Source organism: Echeneis naucrates, chromosome 15 (genome assembly GCF_900963305.1).
Source record: "Echeneis naucrates chromosome 15, fEcheNa1.1, whole genome shotgun sequence".
In the NCBI taxonomy this organism is placed as follows: Eukaryota; Metazoa; Chordata; class Actinopteri; order Carangiformes; family Echeneidae; genus Echeneis; species Echeneis naucrates.
The window spans coordinates 4192851-4215775 of NC_042525.1; the positions used below are offsets into that span (position 1 = coordinate 4192851).

Below are 22925 nucleotides of genomic sequence, written 5' to 3' on the forward strand. Positions count from 1 at the left end.
ACAAAAACAAGCAGCAAAAAGACAAACAGGGGAGGGAGGCAGCTGAACTGGACTCTGTCACGCAGCTCTTGGCTGGGTGGAAAAACCCTGTCAAGTTTTATTTGGGAACAGTCCACAGCCTGTTCTGCGCAGCAGAAATTGAAACATTTGAGGAGGAGAGGGAGAAGAAAAGTAATGAGAAAAACTTTCTGAGAGAGGTCGAATGAAATGTGGCCCCCCCAGTACCACCACCTCCCCCCCTCGCCACCCCGCTCTCCGCATCTCTCCCTCCTTCACTCGTCCAGCCCTCCTGCACATTCCTCTCCCCTCAGCAGATCTGGCATGCCCCACAGGAGGCGGCGGCAGCAGCAACACAGTAATCTTTTCAAAAGGGCGGATTTGAGCGGCCGCCAGGGCAGCTGGCCAACTATTTCTCATTTGGAGCTGGCCTGGAGATGACCCTCCTGTTGGAGCCCCACTCTTAGGAAAAACAAAAACGCCAGCACCGAGTAAGGGAGCGCCTTGGCAACAGTGGAGAGCCAGGAACAGACTAGCAAAAGGAAAACAGGGAAACCGCAGGCCTGCTCTCAGGAACATCTGCACTGCCTTCCTGTGTTAAAAGGAAAAAAATTAAACTTAATACTGTCTGCATGAGCCCACGGGACTGAACAAAAACATGGGAGGGCTGCAATTCATTCTTTTTTTTCTTGGAACTCTGTCTGCATGTCTTTTTTTCCCCCCTTTGTCCATTTCCCTCTCTGTCTAACAATTTCCCGAGCTCAACAAGCCCCCCCCCCCCCGCATCCTCTCTTCCCTCTCTGCAGCCCTCCACCGAGCCCTGGCCTCTTGCACTTTCAGTGGAAGCCCACCCTTGGTTTGGGAGGAGCTGGTCTGGGTCCCTGTTGTGCTTGCTCAATGATGGATGGAAGGGAAAATCTAAGAATCCAGGTCCAGCATTCCTGCTTTTACAGTGGGGAGAGCGGGCAGGGGGGTGAATTCCTGAGCGTCTTTGTAATCACTATATGTTTGACAGCGACTGCAGTGACCTTCATCCAAACTTGTGGTCAACCCCGCAGACAAGAGTGCCCGAAAATTATCTGGGTGTTTCTTGCAAAACCAACAGAAAAAAAAAAGGGGGGGGGCAGCTTCCAAAAAAGAGTGAAACAGAGAAAAAGGACAGGACATGTGGAAATGTTTGGAGGCTTAAGGGCTTTGTGAGTCAGACCTAAGACATCAAATTCCACATGCTGGCTTCAGATATCGTGTCTGTATGCAATGTTTACTGCCACACTCAGCCTTCACTTGGCCATCGGGCCAATAAGACGGCCTGGTGGCCAACATTACAGGGGGAGCAGGGAACAACAACAAAGAAAGCCCTTATGTTTTCTCTCTAAAACCCGTCTTTCAACCCCTCCACCCCCCACACACTCACAAGCACACACATACACATACACACACAAAAAAAAAAACAACGCTCCAGTAAAAACTCATCACACATCTGCCAGATCCGCTGAGGCCTGCCTCCAATTATCCGCCCACCACGCTGGAATCCCAGGAAGGCTCTGTCCGGCAGAGCGTTTGATGTTGCCACGCAACATTTGACAGAGAACAGGGCGGCTTTGAAAATCAGAGTGTAAACTTGCCTGCCAAGTTTGACGTGAAGAAAGAGGGGGATAGCGGTGGCAGAGGGGAGGGGGGTGGATGGCGTTGAGGGGTAGACAAGGAAAATGCCACGAGATGGAAAGCAGCTGCTAAGGACTGGGAAACATTGCTTTAAATGGGCCCAGATGTGGCAGGGCAACTACCAAGCCTCAGCCAAGTGGTCAGCATCTTTCCTTCTGGGGCTTTTTGCTGATGTGTACACAACAGAGCTGAAGAGCAAGTTCCACAAGCGTTTGTGCAAACAGGTAACGCGTTTGAATTTTCAGGTCAAGTTCCTCAAACTGGGGTTAGTTTATTGTGTGTGTCATGTTTAGAAAAGCAGCTGGAAAATAGATGGATGTGACAGTTTCAATGTCAGCAGTTTCATGCAACAAGTCTGTTTTGTGTAGGCTGCACTGTATTGACATCATTAAAGTAATTTCTTGTAATGAGGTTTGAGCAAAAGGATGCTAGTATATTGCGTTGCTGACAGTCGTGCTAGACCAGCTCCATCTCAATCGTCTCTCCCGTTAATTATCACTTAAGAGCGCACTGATGAATGTAACGCGAAACCACAGCTGTACGCTGTTAACCCCCTCCCTCCCTCCCTCCCGAGGCAAAGTGAGGTCACTCCAGCTTCAAGTTGTTTTGGCGTCTTTTCCCCTGTTACGGAATCAACATGACGATCTGGAGAGGCAACACCTGGGAGGCCCTGACTGTCAAGAAGATCCAGTGCCAGCACTCCAGATAATGACCCGGCCACACCTGACACAAAGGAAAACAAGTACAGTAGAGGAGCTGCATTCTTTCCCACGACTACTGGTGGAGCGAGGTAAGGTGAGCCGGATCAGTTGCAGCGTGCAAATGCAATCGCGGGCACACAAACGCGGACAAACAAACGCTTCAACCTTTCACTGCCGGCCTGGGTCGAATGTCGTGCCTTTTCTTGACCATATGATGAGGACATCTATGGGATTGGTTGATGAGGTGAAGTCATTTGTTGCATGCAAACCACGCTGACTTTCATTTCAAACCAAAACAACATACAAAGGGTGAAATTGCACACAAAAACACGCCTGTCACAGTGTTTCAAGAGTAAACAGTCATACTGGCAGACAACGCATGTCTCACCTGTGATGAGCTTCACCGGCTATAAACAAATGAGGATTACCTCAGTAAACTCCCCAACGTTCAAACACGCTCAGCAAGGTCTCCCTGCTTTGTTTAAAATAATCACCTGCAGCTATGACGTGAATGCTGGGAAATATTCTGGCTGAGGTCGACTGCTCCTGAAATAACATGCCCAATAGTTGTGAGGCTGCATAACATAGCTCCTATCTCGGTTGTAGCCCGAGCTTCACTGATAATAGGGGGAGGTCAGATGACATGGTGTAAGAATATCATTCATGACTTGCACAAAAAAAAAAAAAAAAAAAAAAAAAAAAAAGCAAATGGAAACCGAGCCATGTCACACACCCACTGTTGTCTCCTGCAGTATAGGGAGTTAGTGTTGATACATGACGATCCCCTGACTCTTTGTCTCGCTCCATTTAAGCTGCAGATAGTGTTACACACTCTCTTCCGGACCAGAAAAGATCACGTTGTCCTCTTTGACGTACTGGGCTGCTTTATCTCTTCAAACGAGGGTCCAATTTATCAGACACACACACACACACTGAGATTAGCCTGTTTGACAGGGACAGCACGTACAACACATGCAACATGTGACTCACATGGTGACATGCTGAATACATTAGCGAGGCTTGTAACGCGAGGAAGTGGGCTCGGAAACAGAAGGCCTCTTTTTTCCAGAGGCGAGGGGAGTAACAGTGATGTCGGGCTGCAACTAATTATTTTCAGAATTGAGTCATTGTTTTGTCTGTGAAGAGCCAGAAGTGACAATTTCAGATTTGTTGTTTTGACTGACCAACAGTTCGTACATTGAATGTACAATGATTTAAAACAGAGAAAAGCACTAAAGACTCAACAAGCTGGAACCAGCAACAAGAATTTTCGCCTGAGAAGTGGCTCAAACTATTAATTTCTTACTAAAGTAACTGCTGTTTCACTCCATTGAGTCACTTACTGGTTAATCTGATGATTTTTTATTTTTTTTTTAATTTTCATCCATTTGTAGGTACTTGATAGTTCAAGTCAGATAATGTCACAATGCCGATCTCCACCTACTTCCTCTAACTGGATACAAAATGGTGGAGGCAATCTGTGTATTGTGAAGGAACTTTCTCTGAGCTGAAAGGTAAATAAATAAATAAAGGAAGTAGTAAGCAAATCGTGTTTTAAAGGATTTACCCAAAGGGCATCAGCTGACTGTCTACAGCTGCTTTTGGCCCTTCGAGTGGTCTCCATGGCAACAGCCCTTCCAAATCTGGCCACTGCCAGCCTCGCTCCATCATAACAACAAATCCCACCAATGTGTCTCTGGAATGCGTTGGCCTGTTTCTCGGGGAAACCTGAGGCCATTTATGCAGCTGCTCGGCACTGAGTGAATGTACAGCATCGACTCACTCTGCTGAAAGGAAACCACGCAGAAAAAAAAAAATTCAAAAGGTGAGTCTTGGTTGTTCTGGAGCGACATGTCTGCGTCTTTGAAGAGTTTACTCTTTCTGCTGCCCTTCAGTCTGCAGCTTTCCAATGTTACTCTCAATCATTAAAAAAAACAAAACAAAACAAAACAAAAAAAAAAAAAAAACGCAGAAATCACTGAGCGTAGACTTTAGTGCCCCCAAATAAATCATACCCTACAAGATACTGTTTGAAGATGAAATGTGTATTTAAGCGTGCGCATGTTGTCACTATTGGCTTTTCTGAGGGCTTAAAAGCTATTTAGCACCAATCCAGCTGCATCTCGATCATTTGACACTAAGCTTTTCACTCATTAAGATGTAATTGCTGTTGTCAAGCAACTGGCACATCATTAGTCAAAAATTAATTACTTCTCTGTGTAAAGCAGCCTCTCAATAATAAGTCAGTGGGTAAATAAAGACCAAAGGGGGCCTTGAAGTCAGACTAGTCAGGGCGAGCACATACCGCAGCTCTGCAAAAACAGATGAGTGAAAAATTTGAAGGTCTGATGAGAGAAACAGAACCAATTCAAAGACACCTAGTCATATTTATGCGGAGAATTAATGCTGCTGTGTTATTCCTCTTCCATGTGAGCTATGACTGAGGCGAAAGTAAATGTGTGTCACTGGGTTTCCCGTTGGGAGTGCTGAAGTCAATCCTGCGTTTAGCAGTTTATTCACGGTGCGTGGAGCTTAGCGATGACTGTCTGCTCACAGGAGGGCTAGACGGGGAGCTGATCTGGCTGCTCTCAGCTCTAAAAGCACCTCTGGAAACTTAAGGCGTAATATTGAGTTACTTTAATCAACTGCTTCGTGCTATTGATCTTGTTTCTCTCACTGGCTGCACGAGTGGTGAATGGATGTGCAGAGAACAGTATGGTCTTTATGTGCAGTCCCCACCCCCCAAGCTTGACCGCCCTCCATCCGCCGCAGCTGGTAACCCAATCTTCGAAGTCACAAGCTCCCCTTCTGCCCCCACTAAGCAGGTAACGAGACCAGCTATCGCCATGGTTACCAGCCACAACCAGTCTCAAGATAGGGGAGAGGAAGAGGGGGAGAGGCTGGGCTCCAATCTCAAGGACAGCTCAATCACGCCCAGGATCAGCTCGTCTGTGAACGGGCCAATCTTTTACCCTGTGCAACATTTCTGGAGCACAAGATTTAATCATCTCACTGCCATCCGGCTAAACGGCGAATATCAGGGGAAAGGGGAGAACCACCTGACCACGGCTCTGAATAGCACAATTAACAGCCTGGAGCGAAGAGCAAAGCCTCCTTTACCAGTTACTGTGAGTCAGCTCTACTGGTGCACAGGCCATCTGGCTGCAAACTCACGAGCAATGCTTTCAGCCGAAGAGAGAAAATATGTAAAGGGCATCACGACACGACGAGTGTGCAGCAGTTTCTCAGGATATTGGCTCAGCAGCACTTTTTACCCAGCTTTTGTTGTGTTTGGTCTACAATGTGCAGACATGCTATGTCTATATAATCAAACTAAACCATGAGAACAATACAATAAACCTCTATAGTAACAAAATATTAACAGTTAATAAAACAAGCAAAGCTGCGACGCATTTGTTGTTCAGCGCTTTCAAAATAACAATAAAATATATAATTATTATTAACCAGATGTGGATTCCTTGTGAGAAAACCCAAAAATATAGAGCACTTATGTTCATGTAATTTATTGTCAAGACAACAGTATCATATGTCCTTATATTGGTTTACAGCTGCATTACAGAGGGTCGTTAAACTTCTATAAAGTGTAAACAAATTGGAAAATAAAGCAGTTTCCTGGATTACTTTTTCCAAGCATCTAACCCTAACACTGTTAGACTGTTGCCACGGCAACTGGGAGAGCGAGCTGGTTTGGAAATGTGATTCCTCCATAAAAATACAGTGATTCCTACTATTCCTATGGACTCCTCATGACTTGCAATGAGAATACACCTCTGCCTGTATAAGTCGTCATACACTGAGGATGAGGCAGGGAGGTATCACGTCCTATCAGCTAATTCCCAAGGTGTTTATATTTCACTCCGCATCTGCCATCTATGTACGACCAACACCCCCCCCCACCCCCCTCCGAATGTTACGGCCTCCTTAGCATTCAAAGAAATAATATCATAGAAAGGAAATAGATGAGGTATCATGAAAAATTTATCATCCCTAAGATGTCACCCTTTTGATTATAATTTATTCATCCACACAATTAGCATCAGTTAATTAACCATGGGTAACATACCTCTATCAATCCTAATAACAACAATACAGTGGATCCTCTTTGATATGTAAAACCACTGGAAACGCTTTGTCCCGAACATGAAAGACATTTAGACAGCAAAATAATAAATTCCCAACAATGCTTGTCTCATCAGTATTATCATTATTCTTCTGAATCAGGAGCTCGAGCAGTCTCTTGCCGATATGCATGAGGGATGAATCACTTCCAATCCCAACCCACGCTTCCTCATGCATAAATTCTCATTTGTTCTTGCATTTGGGTCACTCTGCAGTAATTGTTTGTTTTACTTATGATGATTGAATAACAACCTTGCGGCGGTGCCATGCTGTGTTTACCACATGTTGCTATGGTTCATGGACTCCTTTAATTGGATTTCGTTGTTTCCTGGGAAACGAGGTAACCCACTGTATTGCTCAGCAACCTTACCAATTTATCCCTGTGTGTGCTAAGGTGCAGTCTGATGGGTGTGCATTTCAGATCCGTCGAGCTGATCTTGAATTCGACTAAATGAGGCACTGGAGTGCAGAAAATCCAAAGTTAGGAGGGAAACGGAGCAAGTATTTGTGCCACTGAGCTGCACGTACGAGGATGCATCCGTGGATTTGTGCAGCGGGTGAACTCGTGCGAGAGCATGGGGTGAGCGTTTGGTGTGCGGGGAGACAGGGGAGCGCAGTGTCTGTTTGAACTGATGGGTGAATCATTACGAAGATAACAGGCAAGCTGTTAGCTTTTTGCTGGCGATGGTCAAGGCAGAGGGAGGAAGCGCCGTGACGAGTGGCATGTAATTACCGTGGCTGGCCGCCTCGAGGCGACCCCCAGGAGCTGGACGCTTTCACACAGCCCTCCACATAAACAACTGCAACACACAGAAACAACAATGCCATAATGTCCTTGAGATTGTCGCTCGGGCTGCGAGCGGTCCTCTATCAGAAGCTTCCAGACTCTTCGTCCACTTGATGCCTGAGTGACTAATCGCTTTAGAGGAGTGGGGACCAGAAAAGCCCAGGGGCACGGGGCAAAACCACTGCTTTACTGCAGTTACTTGAATTTGAGGGGAGGGGGCTGAAGGAAAGTGCGGAGAGCATGAGTGACAGAGACGCTCTGAGAAATGAGGGCTTGGCTGGCAGATGTGAGGGGGGTTGGTGAGTGGGAAATGAAAGGGGGGACTGTTGGGGTTGCCAGCAGCGTATCAACACCCATCTGAGTTGAGGAGTTGATATCTGCCCTCACTTCCTCCTAATTTTAGGTTGTTTTTTTTTTTTTGTTTTTATCACCCATCCCCTCTCCAATCATGCGCAGGTGCCTCGAGTTGAAATTTGTGAATTCATCCAAGGAAAGAAACAAGAGCCTGTGCACGTTGTAAATCATGCAGGATGAATGCCATGCAAAATTGATGCCGCTGCCTGCAAACTCCTCAATTATATAAGTTTGCCTGCATGTATGAATCTATTAATGTGTCTGCAGCGCTCTGTTTACGGCTCTGTGTGCATGCGTGGGCGTCTCACGGCTTTCGCACAGCTGGTGTTTTGAGAGATGAAGAGGAGTCTGTCTCTCCCCTTTATCTGATATAGAAGATGATTGGAATATTAATGGACTACGCAGAGCAGAGCACAAGCAATGCCCAGACAGATTTATTCAGCAATCAAGAGGATGTGATGAAGCAAAGAGTGAGAGTGAATAAAGTTAAAGAGTGTTATTGGCGATGCCCACACTGGTAATGCTGGGTTTGGTGTTTATACCATGAGCAGCTTTTTGCATTTTCTCTTGTTAGAATTAAAGGACACAACGAGAAAAACCGCTCTATACCGTTAGAAAATCCTCCACAGGAACACAAAAAAATAAAAGGAAGAGAAACTGTTTCCCTTCAAAGGCTTCATTTCATCACCTTTTCGTTTATCATATGCCACCTCTATCATCTTCTGGTGCCGCACCCTCACCCGTCCACGTTGTATAAGAGCTGCCAGCCCGGCGGTATCAATCATCGCCTCTCCGCCACCGCTTTCGTCCCTGTGAACCCACATGACAGGTGAGATTAAATGAGGGGGGATGAAAGAGCAAAAGCTTAAAAGGAACAGACAGGGACAAACCGGACAAATGACACCGCCGCCTTTGTGGAGGGTGGCAAAATTTCAATATGGTGCGATGCCGGTGATGACCAGACACACAGCATACTGTTAAAATGTGATCCGTGGCTGCTTGCTTTGTTTTGTGTCCTGCCTCGCCAACTGTTCGTGTGCACACCCAGTCTATTCACGCACAGGAGGCGGATACATGACCTCCCTACAGGCAGTCGATGCTCATATACTGTACACACAATGTGAATGTAACTGTGCCTGCATCCTTTTACTTCTTTTGTCCACATTTGCACATCCTGCCAACCCTTAATTGCGTCACAAACTGATCCGTCGGTGCTTTTACGATTTTGGCCCCTCATCCTGCTGCATCATTGCCAGCGTTTGACCACTAACAACTCAAGCGGAGGAAACAAACCAGAGGGCATATTTTACATATTTTTCTACCTGTTTTATATTCAAGTTTAAGATTGATAGTGTGCTTGTTCACCAATCAATGAAGCCATCAGCTCATATCCCTCAACAAGTTCAGTTCTGTGGTAAGTGAGCCCTTGTCAGGGCTATTTTTGGCTGTGACAGACAGTGACCGCTTCGGAACATTAACAGCTGTGAAATGATACTGAATGGCGGCATTTAACTATAACACAGTATCAAGCATGCAGACAGACAAGCAAGTGGCACTGTAGGTGCACGTGCGTGTGTGCGTGTGTGTGTGTGTGTGTAGCCTCAGCATTGGTCTTTGCTGGAGCCGCGCCAATGTCATTTCACAGCGCTAAGCCTTGTAAGATAAGATGGGGGACATAAGACTGACCAGCTCAAATGAATGGGATGTCACTTCTGCTTAGAACCACAAGCCTTGTCCCCCTACATCGGTGAGCATGTGCATGTGTGTGTGTGTGTGTGTGTGCGCGCGTGTGTAGACCCTAAACAGAGAGGACATATCCAATCCTAAGGAAGGAGTTCCACTGTCCATACTCTGGCTGGTGAGATGTAATAAGATGCCCCCTCTCCCGCCCTCCGCCCACCCAGGACTGGAAGAGCGAGCCAAGACATCTGCTCAATGATAGCTGATTTTTAATCTGGTCTGGGTAATTGCCTTGAAACAAAAGGTGCTGCCTGAGTCCTGAAGGATTTCAGTGTTGCCTCGGGCAGGCACGGCGCGGGAACAGGTGGGTTCCCTTGTTTGCCTTCAGACACTAAGCACTTGTCATTTTAATTTTCCCCACACAGATATTTACACATAAACTAGGTACAATGTGGACACGGCAGAGGCGTAATTAGTCATGTTGGCGATGCCAATGTAACCTCAACCTGCCCATAGATCATCTAAAGGTTACCCTCCTCAGATGAGGTTGAAAGGTTGTTTATTTCAGACTGTGGGCTGGGGGTGTTGCTATGGCAACTTTTCATGGATCTGGCAGCGGTGGGCGTTTGGGCGGAGCTTGGCGTCAGCCCGGGAGGCAGCAGGCACACAGGTGCCCCGGCCCGAGCAGCTGCCTCCCCTGTCAGATAAAGAGTGGCTTGTTGTTTTCTCCCTTTTCCCCCCTCAACATGAACGTCAATCTCCCTCGCCCTTTTCACTTCTGTCTCCTCTCTCTTCTCTTCCCCTTTTTTCTCCTTGGCCTTTGATCAGGGATTGGATTTGCTGGTAGAATGACAGAGGCAGGAAGTGCTTCAAGGGACAGGAGGGGCTCATGGGAGGGGGGGGGGGGGGCCCAGGGTCGGAGCCAAGGCTGTCCACAGTGCTCTCTGTTTCCCGAAGCCTGCATCATCCCTGGCCTGGCCTGGCCCCGTAGTCACAGAGCCAGGCTTTCAGCCTTGACTCTCATCATGATCTATCTGTCAGACTGGCCCAGTCACAACAGCCCAGGTCCACTGATCCCAGAGGCTGGATAAGGGAGGGCGGGCTGAGGGGAGTGAAGGTTGAGCAGCTACAGATTGAAGTCCTGCCTGGATACAGCCCAGGGCACAATGGCATCATGCATTTATCCACAAATCACAAAGATGACCTTCTCTGTGCCCTCAGGCAGGATCGTGACCTCTGACCCCGTCCATTCAGTCCAATAAGATCAAGGAGTTTTACTTCACTTGCCCAACATCTCTCACGTAACTTCAAAATAAGACATTGGCCGTTGAAAACAACAATAAAAGGCTATTAAATTAGACCTCTCGAGGGACTACACTTGACCGTAACAAGCAGTGGTTGTGTTCAAAATACTCACTATTCATTTCACAGACCTGACGACCTTTTAGCAAAATATACTGTAATTAGCACAACTGCAGAGGAACACCCTCAGTAGTTTTGCCTCCAAACTGTACACATGAATCTGGGAACGAGCAGCTAACATGGCGTCAGTGCCGAACTAGCTGTAGAGTAAAGTTTAAACGACTAAAGGTTGTTTTATCACAGGAATTGTTTTGCATTAAAGATTGACATGAGCATGTTGTGTGTGCTTCGTAACACCTCATACACTGTTCAAAAGCAACCTCATCATCACAGCTGTGATGACACTGCGGAATCTAAAATGAAATACAACCATATTTTTTGTATTTGCCTTTCATGAAAGTGTAACACCAGGCTGCTTGTTCAGCTTGTGTACACTGCAGTACACGTGTGCCGGGGGGGCAGGGTGCGGGGCCCACGGACAGCAGCATGGCTGACCTGCGCAAACTTTCTGCTTCGACAGCAACAGGCACCCGAGACGCGTGAGATCTCCTGCAACGCCCTGCCCTCCTTCCACAATTCACTGACTGAACTTATCCTGCTCATTTGATTCAATTACAACACACACTCTGTGACTGATCTGTTTATGGTGGCTGGCAGCCAGGGAAAATAGCCGTGTTCCCAGTGATTCCAAGAAACCTGGTACAGTGGTCACGGAGGCCATGATGATGACATGTCAGCGCAAGGCTAACACAGCAGGGCCCTTATAGTCACAGCTCAGCACAAACTACAGCCATGACAGTTTGCACAAGCCGTGCTCATGTATACTTTCACTGACTCAAGCCCATAAGAGATGATCAGCAGAACATGGTGGATTAAGTTGAAATACGTGAATAAACAAGGGACCCACAAAGACGTTTACTTTTGACCACACAGCCTCACTTCATCTAATTTTAAATTCATCTGAGCCTCACAGATTCTGGCACCAACACGGTCTGTGTTTCTCTTCCCATCCTCTGAGAGAGGGTAAAGTTCAGTTGATCTAGCCTCAAATCGCTCCAAATATCTTTGGACCCACTTCAAAATAAGCATGAAGCATTCCTGCCCCAGCATTGTAAAAATCCAAGGCAGCTGTTTTATGCTTCTAAAGGCTTATCTTCCCCATGTAAAGACATCTCCGGGCTCCGAGCGAACACAATAGCCAGCTGTGGCCAAGTTAAGATAAAAAGCAGAAATTTAAGCTCACGCAATTACTTTTCTGTCCACAAAAAAAAAAAAAAAAAAAAAAGAAGAAGAAAAAACTCTCCAGCAGAGTGAGAAGAGAACATTTTAGTTTATAGGAAGGTAACACTATAACTGTGCAGTAATTTCTTTGGCAGCAGTGTGAGCAGGCTTGTTTCTGAGAGCCATCTAGCTGCTGAGGGATTACAAGCTGTTCAAAGCCTCTGAAGGTATGTGGGTTTGGACGGCTGATGTTTTTCCACAGCAGTAAATGGTATTGCAGTTAATTCTGTATTTTGGCACCGATCAGCAGCTGGAAAACAACTTCCCAGTGCCAGAAGCTGTTAGTTATTGCAGAGAGCTTTTACCCAAAATGGCCATTCAGCTACTGTGGTGTCCATGTTGTTCTGACCTGGTTGCATAGTAACCAAGCAGGAACGTGGCAGCCTGGAGGATAAACATGAGGCTCGCTATATGCATCCCTGGCACACGTGTTATTACATTGTGCAAACAGGGCAGGTCATATTTGAGGAAGTGGGAGCCTTAACCGAACCAGAACAAAGGAGGGATATGACTGTCTGCAGCTAGACACTGATGCAGCATTTTTCCAGTGAAGTCATACATGCACGAATATCTCAAGCTGCATATTAAGATGAACGTAGTTATCATCTTCAAATGTAGTGCAGCTTTTTTTCCCCTTACCCTGTGCCGTGCTATTTGGAGCAGCTGAGATTTGCTTGTATTTTTAGCTGCAACTGCTGTGCAGGTCCCCCCCCCACCACCACCAGCACCACCACAGTTCCCATACCATATTAAAGACAAATAAATGCGAGTACTGTCTCTTGACATAAACATAAAATTATCATCACGGCGAAGAGACACAATAAGGTGGGGGGGGGGGCAAAAGGAATGCACACAACAGTGGAGCAGAGAGTCCCAGGAAAGGGTTAACAGTGGACTCAGAGCTTTCATTTCCTCTTCTGTTCCATCTGAACAAACAAGGCGGGTGACCTGACAGAGCACACAAGGGGCGGGGCGGCTGGAGGGAGAGAGGGATGATGGTGGGGGTGGGGGTGGGGGTGTTGCCGTGACTGGAATATAACCAAAGAGAGGAGGGAGAACAAGCACACCACGTGATGGTGAAAAGCCTGCAGGCTCTGCTGTGCTGGGAAAGGCAGACAGAGACATCCCCCCATATTGACGCTGCCGTTTCACCACAACAACAGCTCTGGGAAATGGCCGCCGTCTGCACTGTATAGCTACTATTTACATGGGTCTGATGTAACCCACTTATCGCTTTCATCATCAGCTACCAAGGCTGGTCTGACCCTCATGCTACGCTCCTTACATTGACCCCCCCCCCCCCCCGGTTGTCTGTGCAGGCTTTATCTCACATGAATGGAAGTGAAGGCAGCAAAATACGGAGCAAAGAATAAAAAAAAAAAGAAGAAGCAATGAAGCAAGTGAAGGGGTTAAAAAAAAAAAGGAAAAGGAGTGCAGTGCTGCTCAGGGATGATGATGATGATGATGATGATGATGGTGGTGGTGGTGGGGGGGGGACACAGTCTGGCCCAGAAGCACTGGAGACATGAGTCATGGCGAGCAATCTCCCAGGGGGCTTGTTGGTGCAGTCTATAAATGGAAATAGCAGAAAAACAGCGGCTTCCCTCGCCCACCCAGGACTAGGTTATGCCTTATTAGAATTTGATGGCTTATGACAGCGGCTGCTTTGTTTAGCCCCAGCCTGAACCTCGCTATCTTTTTCTTTTTTTCTTCTTGACCTGGCAAACGCCATGGAAAAATGAATGTATGCAAAGTAAGCTGCTTAATGTCAGAAAAATCGTTCTGCCATCTGAGAGTCTCTCGTTGGAAACAGGTCATGTGGTGTTTTTTTTGTTTGTTTTTTTTTTGAACTTGAAAGTCTTCATGGAAGTAGCTACCTATTTTTTCCCCCTCCACATAGTAAATGCAACCTATATCTGTTAAAATTAGTTGATGACTGACATGAACTAGTTAACTTGGCTCCCCGGTTTCCCCTCGGCTACCCTGCTGTGGAGCTGGCCTAGATCAAACATTGCCAGATATCTGGGACAACCTCTGAAAACCCCCAAATATCTCATAAAGTGACCAAAGGGGAAGCATCACCTTAAAAGATACACAGAATGTGTCCTTAAATCTGAAAGACTTGTAGTGAAAAGCCCCCAAATACTTTCACTATGAAATACAATCATAAAGTCCTTGGAAGTCTGCATAAGTATTTTCATTTTCTGCTTCTTGTGTCAGAGGGAAAAAGATAATGCTTTAACCAATAACCAGATCAGCAAAACTTCACTAAAACAAAGAACTGTGGTTTTTCTCAGTTCCTTTCTCACGAATTAGCTCTCGATCCAGCAGATTTTATCTTTTCATTAGAAAGGGCCTGAGGTTTAGGATGGGAACTGCTGGACTGTCTATGAAGTAAAAGCAGCTACAGTTCAACAATTTCACAGCGTAGCATTGGATCTCAATACTTCTCCCACCGTTGATGGGACTGAATTTTCAAGCTAAGGTGCATCCACCTGTACTCTCAGTCCAGATTTATGCTTACCGAAAGGTCATATTTGGTCATGTGTCATGTCTTTGACCCCCAAGCTGAAAAGGTGGGAAGCTAAGCTAACACCTTGGCCCGGCGCTCTGCGGCTGCTTTGAGAAAACCAGCAGCACCTGCTCTACCTCCCTCCCTCCCTCCTTCACCTCTGAGTGCAGTCTGCCCACCTTCCTCCGTGGTAAACAGACACACCCTGTCCACCATCGCTTCCCTCCTCGCCTGCAGCTAAAGCCGAGCTCTGCCTGCACAGGAGCACAGACGCAGACAGAGCTGCAGCATGCCTCATCACTATACCAGAGGAGGGAGGGGATCTACGTCGCTCTGGGCCTTTTGTTTAGCTGCCACCACTTAAAAACTCCCAGCCGACAAGTTCTGTTCAATCTCCTTTTTGTGTGTGTGTGTGTGTGTTTTTTTTTTCCCTCCCTTTTCTCACCTGTTGTCACCTGCTCTGTTTCATCTGTAGGGTTCATCCTGGAGATCATCCCTGGAGGCAAAGAAAAACATTATCTCAGTGGAGTAAACGGGAGAGGTAAAGTGACAGAGGTAGATTTAAGTGTCTTACTGAAAACAACACAGGAGCCCCTTGGCTGTTTTTTTTTTGTGTGTGTGAGACTGAAGTTTTCAAGATGAACCGACGGAGGGTACAGGCGAGGGGCCGCAGCTCCTTACTGAAGGCTACCACTGTGCTTATTGTCACTGTTGTTGTTTTAGTCACAATTGTTGGTGTTTATCTGGAAATCATGTTTGCATTTACTGTTTCCTCTGCTGAAGCTTTTTTTTTTTTTTTTTTTTTTGCAGAAAATTAATAAATGTCTGGAGATCTTTGCACATTTCTTTTATGTTTCTGTGTATTTATTGACCATAACATTTCTCATAAAAACATTTAAATATATATATTTTCTCATGGACCTTTAATATTAATAATAAGAAGGTGGTTAGAAAAATATAATAGTTGGTATTTTAGTAATAATAGCAGTAGTATATAAGAAAAAAGTTTTTAAGGCTGAATATGAGATCATGAGCTGTTGAGGTAGATTTTTTTTTTTTGTTTCAATAGATTTATCTATATATACACACAAGCCAAGACATTTCCACAATTTCAACAAAGGCTTTAAATCCCAATAAATGTGCACACACAATAAAATATCTCTATTTTGCAGCATATTCGTTCAGTCAGATTGTAAACACACTTACAAAATAGAAAATGACACGCAGTTTGTCTGGATTATGATGCAACTGACAGCAACTAGTAATAATATGGAGAGACGGCCATAATAATGTGTTTTTTGTTTCAGTTTATAAGCTTTATTTGTTTTTCCTGCAGCTAGATGAGAGTAATGCTGGTTCAGCACGGCGTAAACAGCCCACAGGGGCTCATTCTTAAACATAGTCCTCCTACATAAACTGATCTCACCGCAGGGCTTTGGCGCTCCATCCCAGCAGCCCTCTGGCCCACATGACAACGGGAGGCCTGTTTTTCCCCGCAACATAGCAACACCGCCCTGAGCTAACTCTGACCCTTGACAGTCAAAACATATTATTGGCCCAGGTGACGGGAGCTCTACCATGAGCAATCCAAATACTCCAAGGGTAGGACGCTGTGAGTGTTCACACCAGTTGCTGAACTAACATGATGTCACCGGAGATTTGAATATACAAGGTGAGTAAGATACCGCATATTTGGTTTGTTAAACAATTTTCTGAAGAGGGCACATAAACAAAAGTGCTGGGAGTGTGAGCTCGGGGCCACGGATGGAGCTCCAGAACCAGAATCTCATATTTCAGAGCCACAGAATCCCATCAGGCCTCAGTTGGGCCACATCCACTGTAAGTCTGATTCCTTTTGACAGCTTTGCAAGGTTAAAGACTCAGGAAAACAAATCTACAGCCCCTCACACCCGAGCATTATCCAGCCAATCTATAGGTGCGAGAAGATGGAGTTGTTCTCTTTCATTACCCCTGCAGGGGTTTGAGTCACTGTAGAGGGCTTCTGGCCCGCTCTGGCGCCACTACACTGACATTAAGTCATATGGAGTCTGAAATAAAAGAAAGCAGGAAAGGTAATTCACCACCATGTCCTCACACCTCCTTCAGCAGTCAGTTGTTTGTCCTCAAAGACAATGTGCTTGTGTTTATATGCCCTCATACATATCAATTACTTTACCACTTGGGCAGTGTCATCCTCAAGGTGCTTGAAAATTAGGTTTCAATGTCAGCTGAGAGGCACATTCCAGACAAAAATAACAGAGCTTTCACCTCGGGGCTGTTCAGCCTCCCCGTCAGCATGCAATGACTGAAACCGAAACCCTCGCATCTAAATAGCCCTGAAATCCAGGCTTACACAAGCAACGTGTTCCTCTTGCATCAGCAAATGAACTTCTTTCCACATAACTGTTCAGCTGTCAGCAACTACAGTGAGTGTTTGTGAGAGGAGAAAAAAAAAAAAAAAAAACACGAGAGGAAGTGAAACCTCTCTGTGCCTTTTTGATGCTAGAGCACATGGAGGATTGGATTCCTGAAAACTCGGACAGCAAAAATGGCGTCACCCTCGCTGTGAGTCAGAGACACTGTGTGTGCCCTGGATGAACTTCCTGTTTCAGTCTGCCACAGATATAGGGTTTCTCCAGCACAGCCCCACACAGGAAGTGAGTCACACTTATTCACCAGTTGTCTGCAGGCTGCAGACTTTTCGAGCCCCTGAGTGACAGGCAGCGGAGGGGGCCAAATTAGCTTCTGAAACTTTAATCTCCTACAACTCAATTATTTAATATCTGAGCCACCCACTTCAAAGGAATACCTCAGCTCCCTCTTCTCTGGCTGCCTTGATGGAGGCTTTCAATCCTGTTTCCTACAGGACTCACCATTTTATATTCCTGCCCTGCGGTCTGAATGACGCTCTCCTGAAATCTTACAGTGCTCCCTGAAATCCGAGATATACTGTGCTAATAAACTGCAGCGCATTAAGTGCTGTGGTAGCTGGAGGTGAAATTGTAGTATGAAACTTCAGCTTTGTCACTATGCATTCATCCATCCTAATTTTGGATTCCCCTTCCAATTGTAGAACAAAATCATTTGCAGCTGCAGAGCATAATCTCTTCAGACTCAAAAAGCCAAATGGAGGAAGCAATTACTGTGATTTGGATTGGATCTTGAAAAACAAAAACCTAATGGAAATATGCAAAACATGCTTATGTAATAAATATGAGATGAATTTTAATGCCAGAGACAGTGAGAAACTCGGAAATATGTCCGACAAGTGTGTTTGCGAAGCAAAGTCACGTAATCTGTATAATAATAACAAACCTCCTCTGAATTTAAACTATGTCCTTGTTTACAACAAGACTCCATAATGGAGATGAGGTCATCAAAGAGAGTAGGCAGCAAAGGTAAAAGAACAGATATAACCTTGAGACAGAGGTCATAAATAATTTTGGAATTGGCCTTGATTTTTGTCTCACCCAGCCACATAACACATTTCCAGACCTGCACAGCTATTGGCTCTGTGGAAAAGTGGATCAGAGAAGTGGAAACTTAATCCCCAAGACCCTCCAAGCCAGAGATGAGAAGGGGGGCGGGGGGCTGCTGGCAACTGCAAAACGGCAAGGGTGGGGGTGGGGGGGGGGGTTCTGTCTCTGCGGATTCGCATGCACACACACGTATTCTGCTGCAGTCACACACACAAATACAGCTGCAAAAATACAGACAAAACTCAGACTTGCAGAGATATGAAACACCTCCTGATGCACTGACCAAACTCACATCATTTGTGTCTGGACTGTGCGGGCATGTTTAGCCAGGCCTTTGTTTACACAGTATTTATAGTCCACAAGTCATTATTTAAAGCAATTTGACCAAATACATCTCACTTGAATTACTTTTTATGATATTAAAAATCTAACATTAGTAAAACATTTGGAAGCCCGCCTTGGGTGACTGGCTAGTATGGCTTTATTTAGCTACCATTGGTGTTTGCCAGCCAGCATTACTGAGACAAAAAATCACCTTTATGGAGTCAGTTCAACTGTACAAAAATGACCACATGCTGGTTGGTGAATTATCCAGTTAACTTTCAGCATCGGTTATTTAGAGGCTTTAGCTAATTTCACTGGCAATGATACAACTGTTATAGCCAAGGGCCTTTAAACTTCACCTTTTTGTGAAAAAAAAAAAAAAAAAAAAAAAAAAAAGTTATGACATCATATTCTCTAAGCAATACAAGCTGAGCTTTGGGACGCAGTAGTAACGACAGGAATAGCTGTTGACGCAACGCAAAAGTCCTCCATAAGAGGTTGTTTCAGAGGCCTTCATAAGGCAGACCACATACGTCTTTCCACAGGATGCAACTAGAGAAGCAATAGGAAAGAATCTGTCTTCCAACTATTTTACCAATGAAAACACTTGAAAGTTAAAGCAAGGCTCGCAAAGTTTCTACGTGGTCTTTATCTTCTGCACTAATCTGACGTTGAACCTTCATGTGGGAGAGCATTCCTTCATTCAGGGGATAGGATCCGCGAGTGAACCTTTTGAGGAGTTTTCACCATCTTTTAAAATGGTAAACAGGAACAATTATGGCTGCCAGCATCACATCATATCTGGCACCATCCTCCTGGAACAGATGGCTTTCCAGGCAGACTATATTAAATGTACCTAATGAGCCAGAGCATGCATGATCTCATGCTAGCCTACTTCCATTCTTAATCTCCCTATATCATGCATGTGTGCGCGGGTGGAAGCGAGTGGTCCCGCCAGTCTGTGTGCACTAATTCGCTCTGTGCATGAATACAAATGCAGATGTGTCTGTGCGGGCACAGGATGCGAGATATTCTTTGCTCTCTTAAAAGCCTTTTGGAAGTGGAATGACTCTATCAAGGGAACAATGGGTATTCTGAGCCCGGCAATGTGACAAAGGTTCACACTGACACGCTTTCCTAAATTAGGCTGTTCATGCACAGGAGGGAAGTGAGCCTTGCTCCTATTCTTCTCCTCTACTCCAGGGTCATTGTTCAGACAGGAAAGGCCACAGAGACCTATGACTTGACATGCTCTCTAAAGTAGGTTAAGGGCGCTCTACTTGAATTATTATTTTTCTTTTTTAAATGCATAGGAACGCTATTTAAACTGTGTATAAAAGGGAAAATGATTTGGTGGCCTGCTTAAGGGAAATTATTCTTTTATTGTTATGGATGGCACAGGTCCCTTGGGGGTTTGGATGAATTAGTGTTTATTGTCAGTGGGATATATTGTTATGGTCAAATGCTAGCAATTACATTGACAATTTAGACATTTAGCTGATGGTTTTATTGAACAGTAAGCTATTAATTCCCAGATCACCAACAATATGAGCAACCTTGTGCGCATAAGTCGTCTATTGCTGACAGCTGGAGACCAAAACTCTCCCACTTCCATTTCACCTTTTTACCTCCAAACACGCGGGGACGTGAAAACCAAGACCATAACTGAAGTTGTGATGAGTTAAACCTGCATTACGTCAAACCATGTTTTTGGACAATGCAACGCAATGCAATTTTCCGCCCTTCGTGTAAACATGTGTGGATGTTGCAACGCTTGGGCAGGGAGCTGCAGATGTGAGAAAGAGAAGCCTTTGATGGAGCTCAATCTGGGCCTCCTCGATCCCTCCATCTTCCCTCCCTGACCCGAACTCCCACCACACGAGTCTGCTTCCAGGAAACCAGCTGTTGGACTGAGGAGAAGGGAGGAGGTGATATTCTATATCAGGGCTGTGAATCACAGTTCCATGCACTGTATTTTTCCTTTGGTGGTTTGGCTGCCTGGTTGGCCGGCTGGCTGGCTGGCTGAGTGGCTGGCAGGGTGCACGAGGAGGAATGTATTGTAAAACAGGCTTCAGTGCTGAGGGACTGACTGGGAGATCGGGACAAGGGGTTGTTGGGTTATTACTTTGCCCCAGGGGTGCTTATTTAAACTAAAGTCCTGTCTGGACTGTTGCACTCAAACACTGTTATTGTACTGCAGCTGCATGAGACACAAAGGGAGAAAGCTGGAAATAGGGAGGAGGATGAGGAGAGGAGAGTTGTGGTGGAAGGCAGAGAAGCAGGAAGAGAGGAATGAGAGAGAGAGGAGGTCTGGAAAATGTCATCCCTCCTTCCCAGGAAACAGTACAAACAATAAGTAGAAATGAGATAACCCAGTGGAGCATAGGAGGGAACAGCACAGGGACAAACCATAATTAGACATTTAATGACGATGGATCTATGTAATTGTTGCACAGAGTAGAATCTGGAACTAGAACACACCCACGTTGTGAAAGTATCTGCAGACTGTAGGTGCAGGATGTTGGAGGCAAAAACAAACGCCTCGAGTTTGACTGAGTGTGCATATTCAGCCGTGACTCACATTCTGAAGAGCATCCGGCCTGGAAAGATTTATCATGCAGATGCAGAACAAAGAGCAACAGCCAGGCAATCTCTTTAATGGAAGGAGATGGATCACTTTTAGGGATGGAAAGTCACACGTCATGCAAGACTGGGAGCTGCGAGCGTCAACGGGGGATCAGAGCCGGAGGTTCGTGCGAAGTGAGAGGAAAACTCAGAGTCTGGAGCACACTGTGGAATGGCGGAAATCCTGGTCTGATTGTGCAGCAGTGTTTTGCTTGTGCTCAGACAGCTCCTAGGAAAGGAATGTGTAGCCTACATTCCCTTGCTAGACCCCGCCTCTGCTTCCTCAACACCGACACTCACTGTCAGCACGGTGAGGCTTAAGAGGCTACATACCAAGAACAACAAAGTATGGAAGCACTCACAGCACACAGTCTGCGTTTACTGGCATTTTCTTTCGAGGTGACGGGGGATGCAGTTTCTAAAGAACAAAAACAAAAAACAAACAACAAAACAAAACATAACAAAACACACATGGCCATGAGGCAGTGTTTGCTCTGCGGGGTGCTATATAAATGAGGTCCGACACGGGAGGCAGGAATGGGTTAAGTCTACTGCAGAGAGAGAGAGAGAGAGAGAGAGAGAGAGAGGGGAGAGGAGTGCATGGGGGTTTTGGTGGGTGGAAGGGGAGGGGGGGTCACCACTGCATTCAGATGAAATTAAATGGAGGCTAAAGTGCTGACTCATTGCGTTCAAGCCCTTTATTACCTGCTCCGTCACCCCAGCTTTATAGGGAGGGCTGCCAGAAGGAGGGTTGGGTGAGGGTGAGGGTGGGGGGGGGGTGGGGGGGGGGCGGCTGTACAGCGGCAGGCAGCCCTCATTTACAGGAACCCTTCTGGAGACAATAACACTGCAGCCAGCCAGCCAACCCCACAGCTCAGTTGCACTCTGCAAAAGTACCCTTTAGGAACAGCCTATCCAACACACACACACACACACAAAACCAGCTCCTCTCATTTTTGGCTACATCGAAGGAAGCTTGCTTTTCCTTCTAATGAGACTTCAAGGGGAGCTGGGGAATTCAGGCTCTCAGTCTGGTAGACTAGTCTGACGTGTGTGTGATCGAGTGAGTGTAAGAGGGTTCTGTTTGCTTTTCTGACAGAGTAGTACTATCGTTTACGCCGCAAGCTATGAAATAATATACTGAAAATACATTTATCTTTTCAAAAAAAAAAAAAAAAAGAAAAGTGGTAGAACAGAAATGTTGGATGCAGTCGGGCTTCCGTGCGTCATCGGCCTCGGCACCCGATCACGCTCTCACACTGTGAGATGTGTAAGGATCACGGCTACATCATTTGCATTGCAGCTAACGCTCGCCTGGCACGGGACGAGAACTGTTAGACAAAAAACTATGAAGAGCCAACCAACAAACAAGCAAACAAACAAACAAAGAAAAAAAAAACAACTACCAAACAGAGTGGGGTGGAGAGGCGGCATACTCTGGGCAACCGGGGGGAAAAAAAAAATGTTTTTTTCCAATTTCTTTGGTTGGGAAAGCACGTTTCCAAAAAGATTGTGTTACATTTCCTGGTAGAAATTGATATTTGTGGGTCAAGACTGTCATGTCTGAAACTCAACATGTGTATGCTTGCAGTCACAATGGATCAGTGATGTTGATACCACATAAACAGACATAATTTGAGTGGTTAGACAATGTGGATGATGTATGGCTGTGGCGGGCCTGGAGCACTCACTGGCTGAGGAAAGCGCTTATTGCTGCTGATCAGACGAAATGGACTCCAGCACTGTGTCAGGCTCCAGTTTGTCTCAAATGGTCTGGGCAATCAGAGCATACAGCCAATAAATGGATGCATTCTCTCTGTCCTGGCTCTGCTTCTCCATCTCCCTCATTACTCTCATTACTCTGCAGCTTGTGGGTTATCTAATGCTCTCCCCATGGCTTACGGTTTGGCTGGGGATTAGACTCATTTTTCCAAGGGCATTTTATAAACAACCCTGTGTGCCTCCCATTCCCGTGGGCTGAGCTGATGTAGCAGCAGAATTTACGACCTCAGAGGCCT

The 22925-nt window shown here is 45.9% G+C and overlaps 1 long non-coding RNA gene across 1 annotated transcript in view; it reads right to left on the minus strand.

The window, feature by feature from the left end:
• The window catches only part of LOC115055317 (uncharacterized), a 42170-nt gene that overhangs the window by 13642 nt on the left and 5603 nt on the right, over window positions 1–22925 (minus strand). Inside the window, exon 2 of the long non-coding RNA XR_003841676.1 lies at window positions 14925–14975. This is a non-coding gene — a long non-coding RNA (uncharacterized LOC115055317). The remainder of the gene's footprint in view (window positions 1–14924; window positions 14976–22925) is intronic.